Genomic DNA, 7,181 nt, shown 5'->3' on the forward strand with positions numbered 1-7,181 from the left:
TCATAGTAACACTTTACAGCCACTGTCTCGTTTTAGCTACATTGTCAAAAATGTTTTGATTATCCAATAAAAGGTGATTGTTTAAAATACCTTAAACAAATTCTGATTTTATGTGAAAAGGCTTTTTTTTTTGTCTTTGTTTGGCTTTAGTTCACATATTGTGTTTAAACCAAATTTGTTTCTCTGTGGTGTTTAAGAATAAATTTGTAAATTTCTGGAAATAAATTATTTACAGTCCTAAAGTTTATCTGTGATCTTTTGTTTTATGTTCACTCATAATCAGGAAATTCATCTTTATATATAAATATGTATACATAATTATTCTGATTTGACTTTAATCCTGAGTACTTAGCATTATGCTAAGGGTTATTTATTTTAAAAATGAGTTTATAAATTACTGATAACCCCTGTTTTTATTCATTTTTTATATAGATTATTAGGTCATAGGACAATTGGAGTCTCTTTGATTAATGCAGTGATAAAACAAGCTATGAAAGCTAACCAGGGGTGTCCAAAGTGTAGCCTGGGGCCCATCTGTGGCCCTCGGATAAGTTTTGTGTGGCCCTGACCACAATTCAAGAATTGCACAAAAAAATTTGGCCCTCTAACATTTTTTTCTTTTCTTTTTTTCATAAATGAAAAACATCCAGCAGATCCTACTAAATAAGTTTTTGTCTCTCATGCAAATATCTTAGTTTTCTCTAAATAAGACAAAACTAAAATGTAACTTGAAGGAAATAATTCCTTAATATTGATAAATTATTATTTCCCCTGGCAGATTTTGTCACATGTTGTAAAAATAGCCATTATTTATTATCTATGAAGATTTTTGTGTAAAAAATTGTAACATGTTTTAAGCTAGGTTTTAGTTGCTAGGTGACAGGGGTTTCTGCTGGGGTTGCTGGGAAACGGGCAGATTATGTCACTATAACGAGATATTTTCCTCCTCGTTATGAATGACATAAACTGCCTGAGGACATGTTGCTTTCTAAGAAATATTAAGGAATTAGATTTTTTTCCCCACTGAAAAGTTACTACAAGTTAGTTTAGTTTTATTTGAAGTGAACTAAAGTGTTTGGATCAGAAACTGTAACATACTTGGTAAAACTTTGAGTTTTTCCAGTTTGTTTTTTCCAGTGACTTTCCGCCTTGTTGTTGTCAGCTGACAGAAGTGTGTGTGTGAAAGGCAGAAGACAAAACGCCGTCGGATGCTGAAGAACCCGTTGACAGGAAAAGGAGGCGGCTCTGCTCCTTCCTGCTCGGCGCTCGCGGCGTTCCTGCTCCAGTCCGGCTTCCTGTCCCAGTGAGTTCCCAGTGTTTGTGTCCAGTATCTGATCCTGGATCTCGTGGTCGAGGGAACGAGGCGCGGCGCCTCCACCGGACCCCCACAGGGACCAGGGAGGTTCGGTTGATGCTCAGCGGAACCGCAGCAGGACGATCTGAGACCCTGGAGAAGCACGGCAGGGAGGGGTCAAAGGTCACAGAGGGAAACAAACTTCATCCATTAAACAGCCCTAACCATCCACTCATCCATCCATCCACTCATCCATCCGTTTTTGTTGCTGTATCTGTTATTTAATTTGTTAAATAAATAAAATAAATACTACGAGGACAAAGTCAAACAAAACTTTGTTGTTTTTTTCTTTATTGAGGATCAATTATTAATATGCTGCACATAATCAGACAGACATAGAAACATCACGGACTTCCTGTGGTTTTTATTCAAAGTTCAGAATCAGAACCTGGACTCAGTTCACCAGTTTCAACATGTTATTTAAATAAATAGATTTTATTTCATTGTTTAATTCATGAATCCGTGTTCAGTGTGACTGAATGTATTTCCCTCTGCAGAGCAGCTGGGTCCGAATCCCACTCAGTAAATCAGTGATGAGTCAGAGCAGCGATACCATCAGCCGCACCCACCGCGGTTTCAACTGCACACCTGAAATCACTAAGCCACGCCCACATACCTGCCACAACCAGGAAGAGCGATTATATATGGACTTCTCCCGAACGTCCACCGATACCTTTCCCCGCTGAAGACCCCTTCCCAGCCCACCTCCTCCCCGCCCGGGCCGGTAGCTCGGATAAAACCTGCGTTGGACCGGGAGAACCGGGAGAAAGTCGCGGTTTCGCCAGGTGAGTCCGCCCTGTTCTGCGCGCTCAAATGTCGCCTCTGTTGTTTTTCTCTCCGTGTTTCTCAGCCATGTTGGATCAGAAAGCGACACGGACGAGAAATAATGACTTACTGAGGCGGTTTAAGGTGGAATAACCACCTTTAGTGCGCTTAAGGTGGAATTAAGGGGTTAGTTTATGGTAATTTGACCCAGTTCGAGTCCAGGCCGGTTCTGTTGGCGTTCATCCAGGAACAAACGGCGTGTCTGTCTGTGTGGCCTTCAGGTGAGCCTCAGGTGTGTCATGCATGACCAAACAGTTCTCCACTGCCTTTAACCTCTAATGGGGTTTATGGAAACATATTTAATTCACTTTCACATTTTCAAATGACCTTTCAAGGAAAAATGGATTTTCACAGAAATAATTTAATTTCTTCTCAACTTTTAGGCCTTAAGCATAAATTCAGTTTTGATACTTTTTCTCTTTTCGCGGTAAAAATGACAGAAAATGTTTCAGACATGGAGTTTCAATATGTGGCAGTTATTCAAAATTCTCTGATTTGGTGTAAAATAGTTTTAAATGAGGATCAATACAAACATGCAATTTGATTTTATGGCTTTTAGATTTGAAAGACGCTGCAGATGTACATTATTTTGTATTGGAATAAAGTCTGAACAGCGTAAAACATTATTTACAAAAATAATTTGCCTTTCCTGAACTATAATTGTTTAGGCTTCCTTTGGTAGTCTAGCTTTTAATACTTTTAGTAAAATAATTTGCAGTTTATTATTATAATAGAAATCTGATATATTTTCATGTTTCTGTTTTTTACTAAACTTTTTCCTCATTTTTTTTTTATTTTGCAAAACCAGTTTAATGTTTAGATTTTGAAAGTTTTGAAGTTAAAAAAAGTGTTTATTTTAATTGCAAAATATTTAAATAATTGGATTTTTTTTTAAAAAGAAGAATTTTAAGTTTTTAGGTTTGTAAGAATTAGTTTAAAAAGATGAAGAATTAGAAATTTTCTTCAGAATTTATAAAATATTTAACTGCATTTTTAAAATTACAAAATAGATTTTTATACTATGGAAGAAATAAGAAACAAAAACATCTTTTAAAACTGGTCAGTGATTAGCATTTATAACTTTCCAAGCCATAATCCTGTTTGACTCAAATAATTGTATTTCCTTTAAATAACACGGGAAAATGTGATAATATGAGGAAAACCTTCCTGTTAGTCTTTAAATTCCTGATATTTAGTCGTTTATTTTTAGGTTTATGGTCAGTTAATCATTTCTAATCACTGGAACTTCTTCAGTTTTAATTCCATTTCCTCTTCATTGTTCCCGATCTGTTGGCGTTCAGTTCTTGTTGCTTTTATTGGGCTTTTGTCAAACATAATGACCTTTTCTGACGTAATGGAGGCATATAGATGCTGATCCGTGGAACCGGTTGGAGAACCTGCTGAATGAGTCAAATTTCTTTTCTCCTGGTTACTAAAACTGAACATTTCAGGGAGAAGTGGGCTGGCTGCAGTTTTCCATTGAGCCGAGGAAGAAGAAATGTTTTTTTAAATGGGTTAAGAAGAGGCAGTGAGGCCTGCTGGTTAAATATTTGATCCTCCCTCTGTGTTTGTTATGGATCAGCGCAGCAGGGAGGCGTTTTATCTGCTCAACCGGCTGCGTTTGCCAAGCATTGCTTTGAAAAGAAACGCTGTGCAGTCCTGACCAGCTCTTACTGGTATTAATAACACAAAGAAAACTGAGATTATGCAACAACTTTACTCAGTTTTTTTAAATGCAGTCTGAGTTGTTTATGTCCCCCAGTTGACAAAATAGACAATTTAAAGAGACTTTAACTGGACAAACTGGTCAGACTATTAAGTCTACAAGCTGAAATCGATTTATTGATGTAAGAATCAGATAAACTGATTTCAGAGGCTTTGAAAACAATCTTCAGATTGGATTTTATTTTATATTTACAGAGAGAATTGATTTTATGTTTTATTTACTTTGGGTATTTAAAATGTCTTAAATGTTCAATAGCATTTCAAGTTTATTGGTCTTTGCGAATGTGTTCTTTATTATTATGCCATTAAATCACTTAAATCGTCTCAAAACGGCAATTAATCCATAGAATAACCATCAGATTAAATGCAACAGATTCTTCCTTTACTACAAATTGTCACTATGCTAATGTGCTGCATTTTAGGCAATAAAATGTTTATTTTCTTATTTAAAAAGCAATGTAAATATATATTTTAATATATTTATGATATGGTAGAAAAAGGCTTAAATGAAAAGTCTTTTGTTTTTGATTAATTGCCAGAATAATCAATTATTAAAATAATCGTTAATCTTAATAGGATGTTAGAAAATCAGATTTTTCTCGTTCATATGAACAACGCCAGGGTTTTTCTCCTCCATTTGTTGGAAACATCAGATACAGTATCAGATAAGTTGCTTATTTAATCTCCTTGCCGCCGCCGCAGGAAAGAGAAACAACTTTTCAGTCCCTGCAGATTGAAAAATCAGACATTTTTTCCCGTCTCTCATCCCTGATGATCCCGACTCCACCTGCGCAGAGCATGTGCTCGCCGCCTGTCAATCTCTCTCGTCCACTTCCTCCCTCGCTCCCTCCGCACGCTCTCGCCACAGAGTGGCGGCTGGCATGTGTCCCTCCATCTGGCGCGCACATGCACTGCATTTGGGCGTTGCGTAATGGCCTCGGGCCGGGGGAACGCGGCGCCACCGTGCCACTACGCCACACGTGGGGAAGTGACAAGGACCGGAGAAACAACCTGCTTATGTAAAGGCATTAAGACGAGCAAGCAACTCCCGCCACATTCGCTCACCCGGTTGAGGAAGTAAAAATAGAAAGTTGGTGAGAAACAGAAAACGTGCAGCAACAAAGGAGTTAGCTGCAGGGCTGAGTCGCGCTCCGCCGTCTTCTATAATTAATCATGGGAACCTCAGACGCTTTTAGTCCTTAATGCATGATTAAAGTCATCTGCAACATATTTTGGAGATGAAATCGGTTTAAAACGCATTTAAATATCATTTCGGGGTGATTTATAGCTTCACAATTCATTTTGATGCCTGTGGGGCAGAAACGATCGGATTAGCTTTGATTAATCAATGATTGAAGCATCAACTAGTTTAATAATTTAATTAATTGGAATATATTTAGACTTGAACAAAAGCCATTTGCTTAAAAGACAAAATATCCAGAGTAGTAATTAAGACATGAAATTTCAGACAATTTAATATCGTTTGTTTTTTTTTCTGGATGTTTTGACACTAGTTCTGTTTAATCAGCTTTAATCCAGCTTCAGTTCACTTGCTTAGAAAGTTTGATTTGTTTGAGGAGAGGCGGATTTACGATCGAACTCTGATTCGGTTCGACCCCATATGTGAACGCCAAGTGGACTGAGACCGTTCCAAAAGCAGGAAGTGGACGACAGCGCCGGCAGTCTGGGAAAAATGCAACCGAAACAATCGCATTAGCCTAGCGCTAGCAGCAGAAATGGTTTGTGGGATTTATCCAAAGAGGAAAAACAAAATTGCTAAGATCTGATTCCATATTGGTTTACATTTGTCTTCAAAGGTTTTCATGTCGTTTCCTTGAGTGCTCCTTGGTGCAGCGCCCCCACAGGCGAGGAGGGGAACAGGTTTTTCATCGTTCATTTGACTCTGCAGTGGGAAAGAACAGCAGCTGAAAATGTAACTAATATTGCAATTTTTCTCTGCAGTTGAACCAAATATGGTGGGAAAGCTTATGACAAAATTAAGACAAAATGCAAAAACTCTTTAGACCATCCTAAAACGTCAGCACAACAATGATAACTTTCTCAGTTTATTCCCCCTGGTGGTTTTCTTCCTTGTTGTTATTTTTCCTGCTCTGAAATCTGCAGCAGCTCTCGTGGCTCGACCATCCAAAGCCGTAATCCAGAGGCCCAGGCTGGTCGAGCACAAATCCCATTCGGAGTTGCATTAGCTGGCATCTCATCGGGAGGGCACATAGATTAATATTTTATTATCTGAACCCCCCAGGACACGCATATCTGCTGTCATCTGGAGACTGGATGGTGGATTATTAATCTGGCTCTGCTGACTTTACATCAGGAGACGATACAAAGTTTATTTTTAAAAACTTAATAATCTAGAAACAAAGATGGGAAAAACATGCAGCAAAACATCATAAATGTGTATTTTTTGAGCCTGGTGGACGTTTGAGCAAGTCGGGGCCAAACGTGTAGCAAACCTCAGCACATTCTTGGCTGATGAAACGGCTCCAGTTTGACTTCAGGCTGCTTCTGAATACTGAGCAAGTAAAATCCTGGCATGAAGCAAAGTCATAATTCATGACAAAATGCAAATAACCAGCATGGAAACAATTTAATTTACTTTATTTGATCATAATATACTTTATTATTGCATATTTTAGCATTATTTTCATATTTAGCTTAGCTTATCTCGGTTTACTTTGGCTTAGATAACCTTATCTCAAGCCAATTATCTTATTTTAACTGATCTTTATATATTTGAGCTGGTTTTGACGAAACAACTTTGCACATTTTAGCTCTGTTGATCTTTTATTACAGTTTGGATTAAAAGATCCAAACTGTTCGCTAATCAAGAAATTAAAGTAGTTGACAAAAGGTTTCCATATCTAGTTTAAGAAAGACGCGACCACGGCATGATTTTTAATTATCAAGACATTCACACATTATTTTTAACTGTTTTTAATTTAATTGTGAAATAAAACGCACAATATTATAAACTAATTAGGTCACATTTGTAATGTAAACTCAACTCAGGCAAAATGTTTCCAAATCAGTTTCTTTCAATATAAAAACTTATGAAACTTTAACAAAAATTGCAGGTGTTGACTGTGTTTGAATTTTGGCTGTAACATGTTTGTTTTTCCTTCAGTGAGTAGAAAATCCAGAAATTTACTAAAGAGCAGAAATACTTCATAATAAAATTAGTAAAAAGTAAATTTCTCTCAGAAAAGTAACGAGTAAATGAGACCAATGTGAAGATGTGTCTGAGTAGTTTGGACAT

Source organism: Poeciliopsis prolifica, unplaced genomic scaffold (assembly GCF_027474105.1).
Source record: "Poeciliopsis prolifica strain line A6 unplaced genomic scaffold, Auburn_PproV2 SCAFFOLD015, whole genome shotgun sequence".
Taxonomy (NCBI): domain Eukaryota; kingdom Metazoa; phylum Chordata; class Actinopteri; order Cyprinodontiformes; family Poeciliidae; genus Poeciliopsis; species Poeciliopsis prolifica.